Source organism: Arachis ipaensis, chromosome B07 (assembly GCF_000816755.2).
Source record: "Arachis ipaensis cultivar K30076 chromosome B07, Araip1.1, whole genome shotgun sequence".
NCBI lineage: Eukaryota > Viridiplantae > Streptophyta > Magnoliopsida > Fabales > Fabaceae > Arachis > Arachis ipaensis.
Genome location: NC_029791.2, coordinates 122,519,542 through 122,543,319, shown reverse-complemented (window position 1 = coordinate 122,543,319; position 23,778 = coordinate 122,519,542).

Sequence of the window (23,778 nt, the reverse complement as noted above, 5' to 3'; positions counted from 1 at the left end):
ATTTAATATATATAAGTATTTATTTTATAAATAAAATAAATAAACTTTATTAGGTTTAATAACACGTATGTATTTTACAGATTTATCAAACATATTTACTTTCTACTCTTAAATGCATTACTCTTACTTAATTTCAATTTCTCACAAATAATTTCAATTTCTCACAAAATTCCATTAAATGAAATTATTTTATTTATTTTAAATTTTAATACATTTATAGAATTTAATCTTAGTTAGCGTTTTTACAAATTTATATTGTATTACTTATTTTGTTTACAATGTAAATAAAATATTAAGTTTACACACGTGGTGTGTAACGTGCTTATCTCTTTAAAAGTATAAACGAGATGTATATATTGTTATTTTGTTTATAGTGTAAACGAGATAAGTAATAACTGCGCTTTTATATAGAATTCGTTTAGAGTATGACTTGAAGTCACTTTCGAACCATTTCCACTAGTCTTCTCCCCCTACCTCTAGCCATTTCTATTCATATTATCGAGGTACTTGGAGATTATGGCGTTCGCAGATGCACGGGATAAGGACATCAACTGTCTGAATGCGACGTGACATATCGCTGGGACAATCGATTTCTAGGTCAGTGTTGCTATTTTCATGTTTAAGTTAAATAAGCGTATAGTTATAGTAATGGTTAGGGTACTTTTATAAATGTAATATACGTTGGATGGTAGAATGTATTGTTAGTAAGTGTTAATGGATGGGTATGATTTAACTTATTAGTTAAATCAATTTAACTAGTAAATATTTGTATTTTGTAATGTCTTTAATGTGAAAGCTATATTTTTAATTTTAATTTTGATTATGGTAGATAACTTTTTTTAGGATTTTAGGAGGGCAATAGGAAAACTCTAAGGACATCCTGCTGCAAATTGTCGGCAATGCACATAATATTTTAATCGATCCAACTCCATAATTTGATAGTTAACACTTCTGCAAATGCTATAATTTTTCATACCTTGTATTACTGCCTCTCTGCTTGTGAATCTGTAAATCTTGAACTCCACACCACCGTCTATGTTATAATCGTCTCTACCCATATTGAAAAATGGAGTTTTTTTGTGTATCGCGTCCAGATCCAATGTATGATAGTGACTGGGTACAACTGATAAACCCATAATTGATTGCGGGGGAAGTCGAAAATACCGAACTAATGCGTCGACCGGAGTTTGGTACAAACTCCTCCTCCTTATCATCATCTTCAGAAGGACCTCTATCGTTGCTATCGACAGTATACTCCTCATCGGACTCCTCACGATTCATGTCCATGTCTTCCCATAGATTAGCACAGTTTACCAGTGGTGATGCAAGAGGTGGGTCATTCTGCACAAAATTCGAGTAGCCAAATCCACCGCCACCAACATCACTAATCTCCGCAGAAAGTTCTATTACTTGTTTTGCCATGATTCTTCCATGGAGGTCAAACATGAGATGCACATGCTCATCGTCACGGAGCCAAAACAGACGAAACCGAAAATCTCCATTTCCCATCAGTACTAGCAACTTACCCAATTCTTCCAACCTCTTTACTCCCGCTAGCACCAATACTACTTAATATCAAACTATTTAACTCGGACAAAGAACTTTCTCTTCGAATGCGCAACAGAATGGTATTATCACATTCAAATATCACTCTAGTGTCACTGTTTCTCGTATGACAATTGGGATACACACTTACAACCACATATCCACTAGATATTTTCTCTTAATTTTTAGAAGAAAACCACAGAAAAAAAAAAAGTAAAATATTTGTGAAGAATACAAATGGTTGCAGATCTTTTTACAGCTACTAAAATTTTGCTGTACCGTATCTCATTTACAGTGTAAATATCATTACTTATCATTTATCTTGTTTATAGTGTAAATAAAATAATTACGTTATATATATCGTGTAGATAAGTAATAGAATATAAATTCGTAAAAACGCTATAAATGATTATTCCTAAATAAAATATTTATTTTATTTATTAAAAAAATTCCAATAATATAGTATAAGCATTGAAAATAGTTAGGAAACAGTGTATATTAATTCCAAATTGGATTATTTGGACCAAGGTACGTAATGATATGATCTGATCCTACACAATTCACGCACTCTGCACTCACCTTCCAATGTAAACGTTCTGCGCTTCCTTTTTTGACCATCTTGAAATTAAATCTCTCTACCGACTCTCTTTAAATCTGTCTTTGTTTTCTCTGCTGTAAAATCTTCCACACTCAAATACCTTTTAATGTGGCAATCCTATCTAAAATCTAAGTCATTTCATGACAACTATACTAATAATAATATTTTTGAAAATTTGTTTTTAGTGAACAAAGGTAAGCGTACGTTTCGGTTTGTATTTTTATTTTTATTTTTATTTTTAATATTTTTTTATAAAAAAAATTATTTTTGTATTTATCATTTTTATAAAATTTTAAAAATAAAAAATATTAAAAATAAAATCAACAATAAAAATACAAAATAGAAGATGATTATAGTGGAGAGACCGAAAGAGATACACAACCGCAAAGAACCATTAATTAGTCGAGAAGAAGGCAGAGTTTAAGCTTGGTTTCAAATTTGAAAGCCGATTCGATCAGATATCTGATTGGCAATTCAAATTTAGTTTGGACCCTAATCATTTGAGAATTCTGGAGAAGAATTGCTAAAATTGAAACAGTCTTCTTCTGTAAAAAGTTACTTTGATTATTTCTATGATTTGGCGGCTAGAATTTATGGTATAGATGATATATTGCTATTAGATTGTTTTATTAGCGGATTGAGTCTGGATCTCAAGAGAGAAGTCAAGCCTCGTGTCTTTAATGTAAGTTATTTTATTAAAACAATAATGTGGTTTATGTAATTAATGAAACTAATTCTAATTATAGTGAGTTATATATGATGGTCGTTACTCAATGAAAGAAATAGAATTAGTGGAAGTTTTAAAATAATAAAAATAAAGAATATCCTTTCCCTCTCTATTTAGAACGGAAAAATACATAATTTATGGTTTTCAAAAGAGAGACGTGACCAAAAAAAGAAAACCTCTCTTAAAAAAGAACAAATTTTAATTTTCTCTGTGCCATTAATGAAAAAGTAAAAAAAAAAAGGAAAGAAGAGAAGGGAAAACATCCACAAACATTGGGAAGCTGCCTAATAGCTCAATTGATTAGAGCGTTGTATGTCCAAATGTCCATAACACAAAGGTCACTAGAAGTAGTAGAAGCGTAGAGCGGCACTCATAATCTTCAAGTTCCTGAATTAGGATCAAACTCTGACATCAAAAAATAACCATAACTCAAGAACGATCTAATATAGATCCGGATATGTTTTGAATTATGCTCTTATGACGTGATAATCATAAACTTTAAGGTCTTCTATTATTGTTAGAAATAGTTTCTGTATTGATTGTAGAAACTAAAAACTAACATGTGGTATCATAGCAAAGATATGAAATTTATGATTATTTATAAATTTAATGTTTTCAAATTTGTTTAAATCAAATAAATGTTATTTGAATATTTTGACAGAATGTTCCAATAGTGTAATTTTTTTTTTTGGTGAATTTGGAATAGATTTGTTAACTAGCAAAGCGGTCATATATAATAATGTAAAAAAATATATTTTTGTGTTTGTTGCTATAAGACATTTAAGAATCACATCTAAGGGTGGATTAATTATTCTTATATTAAATTAATAAGATTTTTGTGCATATCTGATAAATTAAATTAAAGTAAATTAAATTAAATTAATTAACATTATTGTGTTATTGTATGTTAATGTAACACCCAAAGAAAAATATTGATATACTTTAAATATTTTATCTAAATCTAAATAATATATTATTTGATTATTCAAAGTGTTAATGCGTGAATTTGTATTATATTTGCAGCTTCCATGAATTTGTTTGGTTCAAACAATAGAATTGTCAAATTTAATAGACTTAACTATGCTGATTGGTCTAAACAAATTTAATTTCAATTGAGTGTTATGGACTTAGACATGATATTAGTTATGAATCAAAAGCCTACTGAAATTACTGAGACTAGTTTCGATGAGCACAAGCCTTTTTATGAGGCTTAAGAATGGTCAAATAGGCTATGTTTGAACTTGATGAAAATAACAATGGTTGAAAATGTTAAGTCATCCATGCCTAAGACAGACAATGCTAAGGATTTCATGGCTAAAGTTACGGAATATTTTCAATCGGACATAACTGACAAGTCTATTGTGTGCAACCTTATGATAGAACTGACAACTAAAAAATTTGAATAGTCACAATCCATTCATGATCATGTGACTGAAATATCTAATTTGGCAGTAAAGTTAAAATCTATGGGTATGGATGTGAGTGAGGCTTTTCTGATTCAGTTGATCATGAACTCGCTTCCTCCTGGTCAATTTCAAGTGAAAACACACTTAAAGAAAAATAGAATTTTCAAGAAATTAAGGCCATGTTGATTCAAGAGGAAGAGAGATTAAAGAAAATGAAATATCACTCTCTCCATCTCATATTTCAAGTTGGATCCAGTAGCCGTAAGGATAAGTCCGGTAAAAAGGATAAGAAGGACCATGCTTCACTAAAGGTTCATGATGGCAATGTTCAAAAGAAGAAGGTGCTGAAATATTTTTCTGTAACAAGACTGGACATGTAAGGAAAGATTGTCCGAAAAAAAAAAGAAATGATTCGAAAAGAAAGGTATTTATTATGTTTCAATAAATTTCGAATCAAATCTATTTGAAGTGCCTAATAATACCTGGTAGTTAGATTCTGATACAACTACTTATGTGTCACATATGATGCAAGGATTTCTTTGGATCCAGTTCATAAGAGGAACTGAACAGTTATTATATATGGGAAACAAAAGGAAAGCACGAATTAAAAAAATTAAGACGTACAGATTGATCCTGGACAATGGTCGCTGTTTAGATCTAGAAAAGTGTCTTTGTGTTCCTGAATGTGTTAAGAATTCAACTTCTGTTTCGAATTTGGACAATGTAGGTTTTAACTTTAAGATTGGACATGGTGTTTTTTTTATTATATAAACTTGCTTATTATTATGGTTCTGGTATTTTAGTAGATAGTTTATATCATTTCAATCTTGATGTTAACTTTGTTGAATCTCTATTTAATATTGAACACAGTACTAGTAATAAAAGCGATGCATTTGTTAAAAATTCTGCTTTCTTGTGGTATAAAAAACTGGGTCATATATCGAAAGAAAGGATGTTAAGGTTAATGAAAAATAAAATTTTACCTAAATTAGATTTTTCTGATTGGGATGTGTGTGTAGATTGCATTAAAGGAAAGCAAACCAAAATCATTTCAAAAAATTTCAGCCATAAGAAGCAGTCAACTACTTGAGTTGATACACACTGATATTTGTGGTCCTTTTGATAATTCATCTTGGGATAGTGAAAAGTATTTTATCACTTTTATTGACGACTTCTCTCGATATTGTTATTTATATCTTTTGTATGAAAAGTCTCAATATGTGAATGCTCTTGAAATATTTATTAATGAGGTAGAGAGACAATTAGATAGAAAAATAAAGGTTGTGAGATCCGATAGAGGTGGTGAATATTATGAAAAAAATACTAAAAATAGACAATGTCAAGGTCTATTTGCAAAGCTTCTTAAAAGTTGAGGCATATGTGCACAGTATATAATGCCTAGTATACCACAGCAAAATAGTGTAGTTGAAAGGCGAAATCGTACTCTTATGAAAATGGTCAGAAGCTTGATAAATTATAGCATTGTACCTTTATCTTTATGGATGTATGTATTAAAATTCGCTGCGTATATGCTGAATAGGGTTCCTAGTAAAGCGATTCTTAAGACACCTTATGAACTATGGACAAGAAGGAAACTCAGTTTGAGGTATTTTCATGTTTAGGGCTGCCCCAACAAAAGTAAGAGCATATAATCCACATGAAAAGAAGCTATATGCAAGAACTATTAGTTGTTACTTCATCGGCTATCTAGATAAACTAAAAGGGTACATATTTTATTGTCATAATCATAATACGAGAATAATTGAATTTGGAAATGCTAGATTTGGTAACACCCTACCATACAGAGTCTTATGCTTAAGTCATAATTCAGAGATGGCAAGGTATTACAACCTCTAAAAATAAAATTTAGTACGTATAATAGTGTGAAAAATGATTATAACTAGGAGCCTTTGAAGAAAAAGGGGTACAACAAAATCGTAACTCGAAAGCGCAACACTCCGATCGAAAACGTAACGAATAAAGGAACATGCCAACGCGAGATTATATATATATACAAACGAGTGTCAAAAACAGAAATATCAAAACTCAAAATCCGGTTGCAAAGATAATCGGTCCGAGCATAGCAATATATACATGTAAATAAAATAAGAAACCCCAAAGGAAACCCAAAGGGACATAAATACAGAAAACCTATTCTCCAAAATCTCCTATAAGAGGAGTCATCACAGTTTGTATTATTTAATAGAGATAAAAGTATCTAAGAAAAACATATAAACCAAAATAAAGTCCCAAGAAAACAAGGATCTTCGCTTATCCAGGAGTCTCCAGCATGCCTCAGCGAGAAGCCTCACGTCCTGTATCTGAAAACCACAAAATCCGCATGGGTGAGAACCGGTGGTTCTCAGTATGGTAACAGTACCCACATATCTAACATGTAATGTCTCGGAAAAGTCGAAGGCAATTCTAGAACTTTCACCAGATAAATCAAAGCTTATAAACAGGCTAAACCATAAATGGCAACTGACTAAAGATTCTTCAGTCTATCTATTACTTCCCTTTCTAAGTCCTTCAGACCTCCCAACCACCAGCAGGAGTATAATATTGCAAACACATTTATTTCAGACAAGAGATATACAAATAGGAAATAGATACGGCATCTAGACAATTAGCAAGTAATATACAGTCAATTAGGCAATTCCAAACAATTCACGTAATATGTATATGATGAATGCCTGTCCCTAATGGCTGATGATATCATCTGTCAGTTATATAGCCAACCCGACAAGTCCTGGTAGCTAACCATTGGACTGTCCCTCTGTTGTGCATCCCCAACTCGAGTTATACTCAACATAATCATGATCATAATCCATATCCAACACCCTCACTAGTGTATATTCACGGGGGCGAGCTCATCCAAAACTTTCACAGTGTCCGGCCACACTTACGACATAGGGTCAGCAGAGTATCGAGTCTCCACCTAGAGCACGTGGTGGCTAGCCACTGCTTTCACCCAGGAAAACTCGTATCTCAGATAGTGGAAGTGCAACATTCACATTTCATTCAATAGCATATATGCATTTATACTCGGCCATAATCAATAATGGCTCCGCCGTAACCCGGTAATAACTCAGCCATCCGGCTCACAGTTCAATCCAGAACCAGCCAATTTATTAACAAATACAGCCTATCGGCCCATGGCACATACAGCACTTCCATCACCATCCTTCGTATCTCATATAGTCATCTTTGACCATCATTGATCATAAGTTTTCCCTTTCTTCATTCACAAGTTACCACATCCCCTAGCCCATTTCTCATTGCTAGGTATATCATAATGATTTAAGACATAAGGGGTGAAATCGGAGACTTAGAAGCATGAAATTTGGCTTTTAAAACTCAAAAATTAACTTTGGGATGAAAACAGGGCCACGCGTACGCGTCCTCCATGCGCACGCGTGGATGGCCAAAAGTTCATCGACACGTATTCGTCGCCCACGCGCACGCATGGATGGAAAAACAACCAAGTGACGCCTACGCGTCAGCCACGCGTACGCGTGGGTGCGTTTGTGCCCCACGCACAAAACTGGCACAATTCTTGCACAACTATCGGGAAAATGGCTGGGCATTTGGTGCAGCGCATCGACGCACACGCGTGGGCCACGCGCACGCGCGGATGGCGCATTTTTGAAAAACGACGCCTATGCGTCAGGCTCGCCTACGCGTGAGGGGGTATTCTGCTAAAAATTTTTCTAAGTTAAAAGTTGCAGAATTCACAGATTAATCCCCCAATCTTCCAACGGACATAACTTCTTCATTTTAAATCATTTTTCGTCGATTCTTCAAACGGTATAAACATCCTGGATCCAATTTCATTTATAAATAAGTTTGGCACAAAACGGGGATCCGTAGTCCAAGTTATGTCCCATCAAAGTATGCCCAAAAATCATATTTTCATACAAAACCACAAAGTGCCATTTCAAATCAAACCAATTTCATCCCTTTTAAAAATCAACCAAAACATACCAATTTTAACCATTTTGAAATCAATCCAAAACATACCAAAAATCAACCTCAAGCCTCCTCAACTCATACATTAACATTCTTATCAAAAATCACCACCACCATGCCACCATTTTAACACATCTCAATCAAATGGCTAAAAATTCAAACACATTAACATGTCATACATCCTTCCTCATCCCAATTTCTAATAATACAATTTCCAATCAACCATCATTATACATAGTCAATATCATACCTGCCTTCAACATGGTTTCACTCACAAAACCACCTCAATCATTCATCAGGCATATATCATAACATACATTTTTCTCACACATCACACCATCAAGGCATCAATATTCATAATCACATATATGACCACATCATATATCTCAACCATTCCACAACATCAACAATTCAATACCTATCTTAGGACCTCTAGCCTAAGTTTTCATACCACATTACATTTTAGATATAGGAAACCGAGACCATACCTTAGCCGATTTCCCACGCTCAACCGGAGCACTTCCAAACCACTTTTCCACAAGCTCTCAAGGTTTTAACACCTCCAAGAACAGATTTTTGCACACCAAAGCCCTCTTCCAAGCTTTCCAAAATCTCAATCAAGCTTCAATATTCACATACACACTACCTAAGCCACAATTATCATACCCAAACACAACATCTCAATACCCAAGTATCATAAAACAACAAATTACACTAGGGTTGAGAATCTTACCACACCCAAGATTCAAGGAGACAAGATTAATCTTCTCCTTCAAGAGAGTTGGGTCCTATAACATCAAAGAGTCCAAAATCTCAACACATTTCTCCATGAAACTTGAAATTTAGGGATGAAGAAATGAAATGATTTCGTGGCTTACATCAAGAATAAAGTAGTGGTTTTTGTAGAACTGCGTGGCCACAAACGATGCGGCAATCGGAGCTCTAGATCAAAAGTTATGGTGGTTTGAAGATCAACAAAGGGTTAGAACTTGAGAGAGTGTTCTTCTCCCATTCCCTTCCATTTTTCAGCGTGTTTTGTGTGTTGTGAGGAGAGAGAGTACTGAAAACTAGGGTTTTGGTTTAGTTTAGGTTGGGCCAAGGGCCCAATATGGGTCCAATTGGCCCGGTTTGGCCTGTTCGGTCCAATCTTGGTCCGATCTCTATAAAATTGGTATCGAAATTCTCGTCTCAATCTCCTCTATCATATTAAGCCATAAAAATTATATTTTTGACTTTCTAGGATAAATTCTCATTTATGAATTAATTAGTCATTAATTAACCGGGTTTTACAGATTTCTTGAAAATGGTCATTTTAGTAGGAGTGAGGAATCACAAAATGTGAATATTTGAGTGAACCATGTAATAACTTCTACACATAATAGTTTTTCTCAAGTTGTTATTCCTATTGTTGTGTCACGTTCACATAATATGCCAAAGTAACAATGCAACATTCCAAACTCACTATATGAACATATAAATGTTGAGCCTAACAATGATGTACAAGACCCAAATGCACAAGAAATAGATAAATCACAAGAAATTTTAAAAAGGTCAGTAAGGCAGAAAAGACCAGTAAAAATAACAAGTAGAACAAAAATCAAATGTGCAGAACTTTGAATAACGAGAATGAGTAGAAGCTCACCTTAATACAGAGCAAAAAATGCAAAAATTAAAAACAACAAATATAACAAAATCAAATCTAAAATCAACACAAGAAGTAGCAAAAATGAAACATGTAACTGAGTAGGAGTAAAAATTGAAAATGTGGAGTCCTAAAATGAAGTATGTGATTGTTGATCGAAAAATATTTTTGATAAAAGTGAATTGATTCGGAATGAGTTAGGTTCAATTTCTCGAGAAGATATACGCATGAGCATGAGGTTGGAAGCAATTGGCGTTGATTTGATTTTCGACTGTTTTGTTAAATCGAGTCGGCTTAATCGAATAGGAGATTCGATTCGAGACGATGAATAGGGTCTTCGATGAGCTAGTCGAATAGTTGAAGAAGTGGAGAAGTTAATGGCTTTTATTGCACAAGGAGATCATGGGGAATATCTACAATCATGCGGCGGGAACGGTTACCAAGAGAGATTGCACTTCAAATTTGAAATGTCGTATTTAATTGTAATTAATTGTAGATTAATTGTCAGTTATGTAAGATTAGCCTATAAATACTAAGAAGTATTAGTGAATAAGGGTTGGAACTTTTACTCAGAAAATACTCAAGCACACTCACATCCCAGGGAATTCCTGAGTCTGCAATCGAGTAACTTTTCTGTAGGGTTCCTTCCATCGTTTTATCCTTTCAGTTTATTCCCTTGTAAACTTTATGTTTTAAGCAAGTTTATTTTCCAAGTATTCTTTATCTTCATCTTTGTTCAATTTACATTTCTGCATTGTTTACTTTTAATTGATTCGGTTAAAAGCATTTTAACGTTATCCTTTAATTTCAACGCAAACCTTTTCGTTATTACCATGTTTTCTTTTAAAAAACCTTTCCTTCAATCTTTTCTTTAATTTATCAATTCTTAATTTATTTTAATTCCCAATCCCGGTCTAATCGAAGACACTTTGATACACTTTTAGAAAACTGGTACCTGCACAGAGGAGTAGGTTTCGCTTCCAGACCACTAGATATTGAAACACCATCGATTTGCTAAAAATTGACAAAATAAATTGGCACGCCCAATGGGACAGTTTTAAATTGATGTGTGTCAGATTAATATTTTTCCAGTATTTTTAGTGTATGCGATTACGAAGTGGAAGGATCATTCACATGGCTGATGAATTATCAAATGTGAATGGTGGTTCGTCTACCAGTGATAGCATACCAGTGTCCGTGCAACAAGCCGACGTATCTTCACGTTCGGAAGGTACAATCCGAACTGAAAGTATAGTCGTTACAACTATTCAAACTGGGAATGTTGGATGTAATATTCGTCCACATGGTCTTGTACCACCATATCAACCTCCATTAACTGCTGGTTGGCCCCCTTATGGTCTTCCTCCTGGTTATACCCCACCGGTGGGTGGTTTTGTGCCGCCTGTCCGCTTTGGGAATATGAATGGAGTGAATAATGTTCAAAACCCAGAACAACATTTTGAGTATTCTCGTGATTATACTGTGGGTTCCACTTTGAATGCTGCGAATTCGATGGCGGCATATCGACAACAAGTGGAGGAAAGTCATCATGATCTGGTCAATTTATTAACTCAGCAAATGACTACAATTCTGAATCCCATGATGGCTGATCATGAATCAAGATTCGAGCGTCTTGCTAGACAAGTCGAGAGGATTGCTCGAATTGTTGATTATGATGAAGGTGAAAGGCATAATGCTAGGGGAAATAACGAAGGAGTGGAAAATATTTTTCAAAATGAAAACAATAATCCAAATCGAGAAAATCCTCACGTGGTTCCCTGAGGTCAAAATGCTTATGACTATTTAGCTAGATTGCGTGGTGGCGAACGCTATCAAGTCACAAGAATTATAGAAGAGGTCTTGAATCGGGTTGGATTGAATGTTGGTTTTATGAACCAACCGTATTTTGTGTCTGCCTTTCCCCAAGTGGTTCAAATGGCAGAAGTGCCTAGAGGGTTAAAAAATCCAAAGATAACCACAAAATTTGCTGGTGAAGTTGGAGAATCAACTACTGAACATGTTGCTCGTTATTTGGTTGAGATCGGGAATTTAGCTAATAAGAAAAGTTTGAAAATGAAATTTTTTCCTTCGTCATTGACGAAGAATGCATTTACTTGGTTCTCGAATCTTAGACCAAATTCGATTACAACATGGAATCAGTTAGAGACTGCTTTTCATGCTCAGTTTTATCGAGGTGAAATGAACGTAGCAGTTACCGATCTGGTGGCTTTGAAATGTGAAGATGGTGAGACCATTGATGATTATTTAATATGTTTCAAAAATGCCAGAAGTAGATGCTATGTGTCATTACCTGAGAATGAGATAGTGAAAATAACAACTATGGGTTAGGATTTTATATGCGCAGAGAATTGCTCAACGTGCATATTCTCGATTTGGCCCATCTGGCTGAGAAACTTCGACAGACCGAACTTATGAAAAAAGAAAAAGAAAAATATAGGAATGAACAAAGATTGAAGAGTAAACCTTTTACTCGAAAAGAAAAAGTTGCTTATGTAACAATAGAATCTTCCAAAGAGGAAGTCGATTTCAAAACAGAAATCGATTTGGCCGAACTTAAGAAAGGCCCTCCCATATGTTTACTCTTTGCTGAAGAAATTGCCAAGTAGTGAAAAGTCGAATGAATCAAAACTAAAAAGTGGAAAGAAATATAGTTTTGATATTTCAAAATCGGATCAGATTTTTGATGTGTTGCTTAAAGATAAACAGTTAATTTTGCCTGAGGGTAGAACTTTGCTTTATGTGAAAGAGTTAAAAGGAAAGTCTTACTGTAAGTTTCATCAAGCAACAAGTCGTTCGACTAACAGCTGTGTCCGTTTCAGGGACTTGATTCAAGAAGCAATAATGGAGGGGCGATTGAAATTCGATGATGGCAAAAAAGAGATGAAGGTTGATGTAGATCCCTTCGAAGTTGATGCTAGTTATGTTGAGCCTTGCTTTGGAGTAAACATGGTGGGCATGACCTACGATTTTGATATGGCTCTTGATGATTTCGAGTCACATGTCAGATCAGTGTACCCTAGGACAGGGGATGGTTTGCTAGACTTCTTGGTTCAACAAAAGATCAAAGACCGGGACGTATCTCTGTGTCCGCGGTGTAATGCTGTTTTCGATGCTGAAGTAGCAGCAATCTTTGAAAAAGAAAGGATGAAGAAGGAGTTGGCTCATCGGGAAGATCAGGCGCGCCAGAGGCAGCCAATCAGGCGTATGGAGAGCTCTAGTTCAATTACTCCTCAAGAGAATGTATCTACACCTTTAAGCCGTTCTCAGGCTATAGGTGTTCAGTGGATCAGGAATTGCCAGGAGTTCCAAAGACGTGATCATTTGTATCGATATAATCCATAGTGGGGGCATCGAGCGCCTTCCCGGAATCAGTATTTCTACTATCGAGGTCGTTCCAGGGGTTATCCACGAGGAAGAGGAGGAATGAGAAGTTTCAATCAGAACAAGAAACTTTCGAGTGATACAGGCAAGGAACTGAGCAAGGGAGCAACGCCTTCTGTGCATTCTAGAATCGTTTTTCCTTCTGATGGAGAAACTTACCCAAAAGAGATTCCATCACCTGCGAAAATGAAAAAGGGCAAGGCAGTAGCCCAATCTTCTGGAATTGATAAAAATAAAGATGTTGATGTAGATGAGGAATATTTTGATGAGGGTGATGATGATATGGTTGGAACAATATCGATCATTCCTACTGAATATTTGAGGGAGTATGAAGGAGATCCTGATGCAGATTATGATTTGGAAGATGAGGAAGCTTTTTCCTTCATCCGGATAGAGGATGAGCCAGGCTACTTCTTACGGCCTACTGAGAAGCAAATGTCTCACCTTCGCCCACTTTATATAACAACTACTTTAAGTGGGATAATGGTGAATAAGGTTTTGATTGATGGTGGCGCTGCAATCAGTCTGTTGCCAGAAAGGATGTTAATTAAAGTAGGGAAGCATCCTGATCATTTAGTCCCTACAAACATTGTTGTGACAGATTTTAGTGGGGCTTCAACTCCAGCCAGGGGGTTGGTAACTCTAACTGTAAAGGTTGGCTCATCTGAGCGTAATGCTGTCTTTGTGGTGGTCCCTTCGAGAGCGAGTTATAACGCTTTGTTAGGACGAGATTGGATTCATGGTGTAGGAGCTGTACCTTCTACCGTGCATCAAAGTTTGCTTTTATGGTCTAATGAGGGTAAACCTGAAACCGTCAAGGCAGATTCAAATTTATACGTCGAACAAATGCATGTCGATTTCAGGGTTTATAATCGTAAGTTAAAGCCTCTAGATGTTGATCGATCACTGAGTCCTTATAATTGTGAAGGGTGTTAGTTGTCCTCGGAAGGCCTCTCAGTGAAGTTGCGCTATCCAGAGGTGGATTGTAAACCAACTGGTTGGGATTGCCTCTCTTGAAGATTTGGAAAGGACTGCTCAATGGACCAGGTTGAGGGAGTTTCCAACTATCTGGTAACAATACAAAATTATTTAAATAATTCGCAGTTATTAGAAAATAAAGATGGTTCTTCTAATGAAGTTGAATCAGATATGGTTAGTAATTTTGTTAATTGTAATGTGTCTGATTCGACGTTCCCATTCGAATTTAGTTATAATTTCCTTATTTCTTGTAATGAAACTAATGATGCAAGCCGGACTGCCGATTTAATAGCAGAGGCTCATTGTGTAGAAAATAAAAGTGATGTTGATTTAGTCAAAGATCTTGTTTCTTCTATTTCTGATAATTCTATTGATTTTACTTTTGATTGCATCTATGATTTGGAACCTTTGGGATTTGAAAGGTATTCAATCAAAGAGGATGATTATTATAAAGGGTTTGAATCTCAAGATTCCTTAGAAGAAATTAATATAGGGAATCTTGATGATGTTCGAATTACATATATTTGTAAAGATCTTGTTGATCCTTTTTGAACTGAACTCTTTAATCTTTTATGTGAATTTAAAGATTGTTTTGCTTGGGATTATCATGAGATGCCTGGTCTCAATCATTCATTGGTAGAACATCGATTAGTATTGAAACCTAATGCTCGACCTGTAAAATAGACTCCAAGGCGTTTTGCTCCTGAAATGAATATTAAAATTAAAGAAGAAATAGAATGCTTAATCAAAGCAAAATTTATTCGAACTGCACGTTATGTGGAGTGGGTATCAAACATTGTCCTTGTTATGAAGAAAAATGGAAAGTTAAGAGTTTGCATTGACTTTCGAGATTTGAATAATGCTACTCCAAAAGATGAATATTTTATGCCTATAGCAGATATGTTAATTGATTCTGCGGCGGGGAATGAAATTCTTAGTTTCATGGATGGATATTCTGGATATAACCAGATTTTTATTGCAGAAGATGACGTGGCTAAAACTGCTTTCCGTTGTCCTGGGGTGTTAGGTACATATGAATGGATAGTTATGCCTTTTGGTTTAAAGAATGCTGGAGCAACATATCAGCATGCAATGAATGCCATTTTTCATGAATTCATTGGGAAGTTTATGGAGGTATATATCGATGACGTAATGGTCAAATCGATTTTCATGAGTCAACATATTGACCACTTAAGGAAGGCATTCCTTACTATGAGGAGGAAAGGACTAAAAATGAATCCATTGAAATATACTTTTGGAGTATCGGCTGGAAATTTTTTGGGATTTGTTGTTCATAAAAAAGGGATAGCTATTGATAAAAATAAAGCAGATGCAATATTAGCATTGTCTGCACCCAAATCGAAGAAGGAAGTGCAATCATTTTTGGGTAAGGTAAATTATCTTCGAAGATTCATCTCGAATCTTTCAGATCAAACTAGGGTATTTGCGCCTTTAGTGAAGTTAAAAAATGGTTCAAAATTCAAATGGACCACAGAACATCAATCGGCATTCAATTCGATCAAGGCATATTTATCAAAAGCCCCGATCATGGCGAATGTTCGTCCATCTGAGCCTTTAAAATTATACATTGCAGCATCTGAAAATACTATTGGATGTATGTTACCCAGGATGATGAAAACGGGCATGAGCGAGCAGTTGATTACCTTAGTCGAGTATTAACTGACATCGAAGCAAGGTATTCCCCAATCGAGAAACTGTGTTTGTCTTTATATCATGCATGTATGAAATTAAAGTGTTATATGGTGGCTAAGTCAGTGAAAGTTATCGCAGAAACTAACTTAATTAAGTATTTGTTAAGTTTCCCTATGTTAAGGGGACGTTTGGGGAAATGGATGTTGGCATTGACGAAATTTGATTTACAGTATGTTCCAGCTAAGGCTGTAAAAGGACAGGTCATTGCAGATTTTCTTGTAGATAATTCGAAAGATCCGAATGACCAGGGGGCAAACATAATCGAAGTGGAGAGCAGTTATTGGAAATTGTATTTTGATGGATCCAAGTATAAAGATGGTGCAGGAGTTGGAATTCTCATTATCTCACCAGAGGGTATTCCATGAGAATTCTTGTTTGAATTAAAATATCCTTGTTCGAATAATGTGGCCGAATATGAGGCTCTAATTTTGGGTCTTGAAATTTTAATCAGCAAAGGAGCCTTAGAGGTTCAAATTTTAGGGATTCACAGTTAGTCTTAAAGCAGTTATCAAAAGAATTTAAGTGTAATAATGAGACGTTACAGAAATATTTAGTAACTACTTGGGAATTATTAACGTCTTTTCGAAAGATTTCCTTGGTGCATATCCCTAGAATTCAAAATGAAATTGCTAATGAGTTAGCCCAAATTACTTTGAGGTATCGGGTTGGTCCAGAAACTCTTAGGAAATTATCTGGTATCCATCAAATTTTAGTACTAGCAAATGAAAGAGAGATTTTGTGTATGGATGAATGGGAGGATTCTGATTGGAGAAAGCCTATTGCTCTTTACTTAAAGGATCCCAATGTTGCTGTTGGTAGAAAGATAAAATTACGAACGATGAATTTTGTCTTATTGGCTGATGAACTGTATAAAAAAGGGATTGATGGGAGTTTGTCAAGATGCTTGAGTCAAGATGATCAGAATATTACTTTGGGTGAAGTTCATAATGGAATATGTGGTGCCCATCAGGCAGGAAAAAAAATGAAGTGGGTATTATATCGAAATCATGTATATTGGCCGTTTATGATAAAAGATTGTATTGATTATGCGAAGGCATGTCTGGAATGCCAAAAACATGGTTCGATTCAACAAATTCCAGCATCTGAATTACATTCGATAATAAAGCCATGGCCATTTAGAGGTTAAGGCAATTCCTTTGATCGAGGTAAGTCAAAGTGAGATAATAGATTTTATTGAGGAACATATTATTCATCAATTTGGAATTTCTCAAACGTTAAGCACTGATCAAGGAACAATGTTTACTAGTCAGCGGGTGAAAAGTTTTGCAGCTTCAAGGAATATCAATATGATTACTTCAACTCCCTATTATGCACAGGTTAATGGGCAGGTAGAAGCAGCAAATAAGATATTGATAAGCTTAATTAAAAAGCATATTGGGAATAACCCTCGAACATAGCATGAAACTTTAAGTCAAGTATTATAGGCTTATCGAAATTCACCAAGAGGTTCGACATGGACGTCACCTTATAAATTGGTATATGGCCATGATGCAGTATTACTGTTAGAAATTAATTTGAATACTTTAAGAGTATTAAAACAGAATGATTTTCCAGTTAATGACTATTGGAATACAATGTTTGATGAGTTAAATGAATTGAATTCGGAACGAATCCTAGCCCTTGATCATGTAATTCGGCAAAAAGAAAGTATTGCTCGAAGTTATAACCGTCGAATTAAGGAAAAGTCTTTTGAGATAGTCGAGTTAGTTTTAAAAGTCATTTTACCGATGGAAAAGAAATCGAGGTTTTTGGGTAAATGGTCCCATAGTTGGGAAGGCCATTTTCAAGTAATAGGGACGTATTCTGGAAATGCCTATCAGGTTAAAGATATCGAGTCAGGCAAAGTGATTAACTCGATTAATGGGAAATACTTGAAACTTTTCTATTGTTGGCAAACATAAAAGTTCAATATATATATATTTATATATATAAAGTCCAGAAAAGACGAAAGTCATTACAAAAATAAAATTAGAAATGAAAAGGAATTCAAGGTGCCACTAGTTTTACCAAATCGGAGCGAAGTTTTGCCCTTTTGTTTTCTAGAATGGAAAGCATTTCAATTTGTTTGAACTTGTCATCTTGAATTCTCTCAAGTTGTTTCTCATATTCTCCTCGCTTGGTATTAATTGAGACAAGTTCTTGAATAAGGAGATGTTGATCTTGTTGGGCTGCAGCCAGAGGTTTGGCTATGGTGGCTCGATTTCGGTGTATGGTGGAAAGTTGTTCTTGAATTTGAGTTAATTCTGCTTCGAGTCTTGCTTCTTCTTGATCATGAAAAGCTTGAACAGAAATAGCATGAGAAATTCTTCGATCAAATTCCTCACGAGAGGATTGGATTGGTTGAGCAGTTGCAAGGCAATTTTCTATGTTAGATTTTGCTGTGAGTTCTTTATTTTTAGTTTCTTAAAGTTAAAACTGAGATGCAACGCTTTCATTGAGAAGTTGTTTAAATTCTTGGATTGAAGCAGAGTATGGTGTGTTAGTTGGGAGTTCAAAAGAAGAATTCAAAAGATCAGCCATGAGTTGGTGGAGAAGTGGATCATTAACCCATGTGGTAGGTGGATGATCCAAGAGCTTGATGAGCGATCGAAGTTGTTCACGAGTGTCAGGATCCAATTCGATTAAAGGTTTTGATGTAGCAGGTCTTGAGATTTCTGGTTCAGGTACTGGCACTTTGTTTTCCTGGATAACTTTATTCAAAACAGAAATCAAGTTATCCAAGGAAGCACTTGTAGGGGTAGTAGAAGCACCCGCAATTTCAGGTCTTGGCCCAAGAGGAGTTTGAAGATTAGCTTGGAATGAGGGACTAGGTTGCAACTCTGGAGGAGTTTCTACAACCTTGGATCGAGAAGAGTCTGAATTGGTGGTATCGGCATCTTTCGAAGCCGAATCAGAGTCCGGGATCGCCTGGTTCTCTTCAGAAAATGTAGCTTAATTATTTCGTGAGATTGATTCAAGTCTGTGGGTTTCTTCTGGAGAGTGCTACAAGGGATTTGCTGTCAGATCAATCACTTGTGTTGTGTGAGGAAGAGGTGGACAAGTAGCAGGAATTGATTACAGGGATCCTATGAATTGAATTGAATCACATGTGATGTGGAGTGTTCTGGGTCATTTTTGTTGTTGGTGAATGGTATGACCAGGAGCCCCAATGGAAGAAGCTGATTGGGCAGCATTAATGGACTAGTACAAAAGGTACACAGTTATGAGTTTAAAATTTATTTTTTAAACTAATTAAGATGTGTGTAGTGATGATTGTGTTACCTGAGGAATTCTGAATCTTAGTATTAACTGAGGGCCGAGATCAGAATCAGCTGCGCCTTCCGATTGGGAGGAAGCAGCGAGAGAATCCTTATTGGTTGGTTCACTCTCATTAGCGCTTTCGCTTGATGATTGCAGTACTAACTGTTAAAAGTCCAGGGCCAATTAAGTTTAAAATAATATACAATTCGAAGGATATTTCGAGTTTGAAAAAATAGATTTATGAATAGAAGAATTACTTTTCGAGAGGTTTTGGTAGGAGTCATTCTGCTCTTATGTGGTGGTGGTCGAGCAGCATCAGCTTTCCTCTTGTGAGTTCATTTTGGGGAAGTTTTAGTGATAGATGTTCGGATGGAAGTTTGCTGAATGTCTTCTAAGGTACGGGTGTACCTTGAATAATAAGCAGCCCACCATTCGAAACAAGATTTGGTGATAAATGAACTGTGTTCATAGATTAGGAAGTTGAAGCTATCTCTTCGTTTTTTATTTTTTAAGAGACAAGCGTTGAAATCTTCTTGAGATGTCAAAGTAATGTGACAAAATGGTTCATTGTGTCGAGGTTGTGGGGTTGGGATAGCTTGAGAAAATCCCAGTTGTCTTGCAATTAAATGAGGAGCATACAAGGTTATCTTGAACCTTTCTTTCTTATACTATGGCAGCCCTATTGGTATCACTTGAACAGCTAACAGGTTTGCCCAAGTTCGATTTGCAAGTTTATTCTCTTCATTGGAATTTGGGAAGAGCAAACGATCAAGCCAGGCAGGATCACGATTGCAACGCAAAAAAGGAGTGAAATTGAGTTGATCGTTATCGAAATCTTTGCAAGAATGAAAGAGGGATAAGGCAGCCCAGAATTTGTCCTCATCTAACTAAGTGTTTGGAAAATTGGGTTTGTAGTTTGACAAACGAAAACCTTTAATGTATTTTTTGTTAGTACTACCACCTTCAGGTTTGGTCATAAAATTTTCAAAGATGGCATTAAGCCATAATTGAAGGAGCCAGAGCGGACCTCCTATGTTGATTATTTTGTTGTCTCGGAGATCACAAATGAATTGACCAAGTTCTTCAAAATGTGTTCTAGAAGACGCTTGGCCAAGTTAAGAGCTTTCCCTTCATGCAAGAGAGCAGTCAGGGGGAGGAAAAGTTTTGACATTTGTACATTTCGAGAACAGAACAAGATTGCATTTAACCAGTAAAACAAGAAGGCCACATGCTCACTGTCAGTGATTTCTGTATCATCTTTAACCATGTTGTGGGCAATGAATTCACTGTAAGAAGTATTAAAGACAACGTTGTATTGATTCTTAGATTGCATGTCAGGAGTACAATCTGGAGAATTTATTGGAAGTCCTGTAATGGCAGCAACATCAAGGAGAGACATCCCGATCATTCCGCAAGAAAGGTGGAAGTTGTTGGTTGTTCTATTCCAGAAACAGGCACCGCCCCAATCATCCAAGGGTGCGTAGTGAGCGAGAAATGGGAGAGCATTAGTAGTTCCTGTATTCCTAGGGCTCCCCAAGTAGCACCCTTTGTAGGCTCGAGGTGTTGGTACCAAGTTGTGAAATCGAACCCTCGAGGATTGATTTTTGGGTTGTTCCGGAAGGATTTTTGGTTGATAAAATGAGAAATGTTGAAAGCTTGGTTTATTAGTAAATCCTCTCCTTCAGCATTTGGGAAGAAAGAAAGCTTTTTGTTTGCTCTATCAAGAGTTTCAATTGGTCCAAGGAAGCAGTGCGTATCTGACCGATTTTGAAGGGGATTAGGATCCTGGTGTCATTGACCTGCAAATAGGGGTCGTCAATGATTTCATCATTGACTTGGTTAAGAATGCGAAGGGCTGGCGGAGATGGCGGTGCTATTACATGACCTTTACCCTTGTCTTGGGTATTGGCATGAGAAGAGGAACCAGCCATTGTCGAAGGAAAAGAAAGGAGGTTGAAAGTTGAGAATTTTGTGAAAGAATTCTTGGTGTAAAGAAAATTTAGAGAGTGATGAAGTTCAAGAAATTCGAACAAAGAAGAAGGTGATGAATTTAAAGCACCACTGTAGCTGTTACTATAGAAGGGATGCAAATAAAGGTAACTTCGCGAGGAAGATGAAGTGGTAGAGAGAGAAATCGCAAGTTTCGGAAGACGTGTTGAGTGGGTTAGTAATAATGGGGAGTTTTAAATGATAATTATTTCTAACTTGAAAACTGATGTTTTTGGATTAAGTGTTTTATTCTTCGATAATGTTATCGAAGGCAACCACATTAATTCAAGGGGGCAATTTGTTGATGGAAAAATATTTTCGATAAAAGTGAATTGATTCGAAATGAGTTAGGTTCGATTTCTCGAGAAGATATACGCATGAGCATGAGGTTGGAAGCAATTGGCGTTGATTTGGGTTTCGACTGTTTTGTTAAATCGAGTCGGTTTAATCGAATAGGAGATTCGATTCGAGACGATGAATAGGGTCTTCGATGAGCTAGTCGAATAGTTAAAGAAGTGGAGAAGTTAATGGCTTTTATTGCATGAGGAGATCATGGGGAATATCTACAATCATGCGGCGGGAACAGTTACCAAGGGAGATTGCACTTCAAATTTGAAATGTCGTATTTAATTGTAATTAATTGTAGATTAATTGTCAGTTATGTAAGATTAGCCTATAAATACTAAGAAGTATTAGTGAATAAGGGTTGGAACTTTTACTTAGAAAACACTCAAGCACACTCACATCCCAGAAAATTCCTGAGTCTGCAATCGAATAACTTTTCTGTAGGGTTCCTTCCATCGTTTTATCCTTTCAGTTTATTCCCTTATAAATTTATGTTTTAAGCAAGTTTATTTTCCAAGTATTCTTTATCTTCATCTTTGTTCAATTTACATTTCTGCATTGTTTACTTTTAATTGATTCAGTTAAAAGCATTTTTAACGTTTTCCTTTAATTTCAACGCAAACCTTTTCGTTATTACCATGTTTTCTTTTCGAAAACCTTTTCTTCAATCTTTTCTATAATTTATCAATTCTTAATTTATTTTAATTCCCAATCTCGGTCTAATCAAAGACACTTTGATGCACTTTTAGAAAACTGGTACCTGCACAGAGGAGTAGGTTTCGCTCCCAGACCACTAGATATTGAACCACCATCAATTTGCTAAAAATCGACAAAACAGTAATCTAAAATGCAGAAATCGAAAATGCAGAAATAAAAAATAAAAAATACAAGGAGAGTAAAAGCTCACCTTGATGTAAAGACGAAAATACAAAATCAAACAAAAAAAGGTAAAAAAAAGTAGCCAAAATCGCGTCTAAGATAAAGATGGGAGGAAAATCATACCGCACATAAAAGAGAGGGATGGAGAATTGTGCCATGCTAGAGAGAAAGAAAAGGAAAATCGCTTCGCGCCAGAAACAGAGAGCATCGCGCCTGAGAGAAAGGAAAGAAGATAGTTTTAGCACTTGGGTAAAGTAGAATGAGAGCGTGTTATAGAATGAGACTAGACTTTGTTTTTGAGTTTTTTAGATTTTGTATTTGTATATGTATTTATATATAATAGTTTAAAATTATGGTAAAAATTAGTGTATACGTAACATAATTAATATTAAAATTAGTTAGTGTTAGTTAATTAAAATTTAATTTTTTGTGTTTTTTATAATTAAATAAATTAAAATACACACGTAAACCTTTTCTTTTTATTTTGTCTTCGAACTAATACTCTAATACTCGCAAGTACACCTAGCTAGCTACTTTCAATAAAATAAAATATATGGGTTTAATCATAACTAAAATATGCGTTGATAAATATCTTAACTCAAGTGAAGGATCTAAATTCCTTGATCGTTGCCGCCACGTACGATACCAAATCAAAATAATTTTCAATCCTTCTAATGAGGGAATGTGATCTCATACCACCAAACCTAATCTAATGATTATTCATGTCCTCGTTTTATTGTATGTTGACTCTATTTCTGTCGGCTAGTGATGATTTACAAAGAATTTCTTAGACAAGAGATTTAAATTTAATTGCCTATTTCTAGTGGATTTAGTTTGAGGCACTCTTATTTAGTATGTACACATTTTCATTTCTTTTCTTTTTCATTTTTTATTTTTCTGATCTTCAATAACGAAGTTGATTGGTTCATAACCTCAGACCACTCAAAAGCGAGCATGTAAATAAGGAAAAATTCTCAGAACCATGGTTATAGTATTTCTCAATTAAAATTTTATGTTATGTAATAATATTTTTTTAAAAAAAAAATAAAATTGTATATTCATAGCAATCATATATAGATATGATGAATATGGGACAACTATGGTGTGGTCACAAAATCAAAAGGATTATGCAATTGGCCACACTTATATAGTGCACATATATAACATTGGATAGACGTCGCTATTACCCTACATCCAAAAGAGAAGCTTCATTTAATCTTCTATTCTTTTCTTCCTCCCTATCTATTCTTTGTCTATTTGCAAAGTGTTGCCTTGCCTGCCTGCAGGTAGTTAAACCTATAACCACTTAGCAAGGGACCGAACT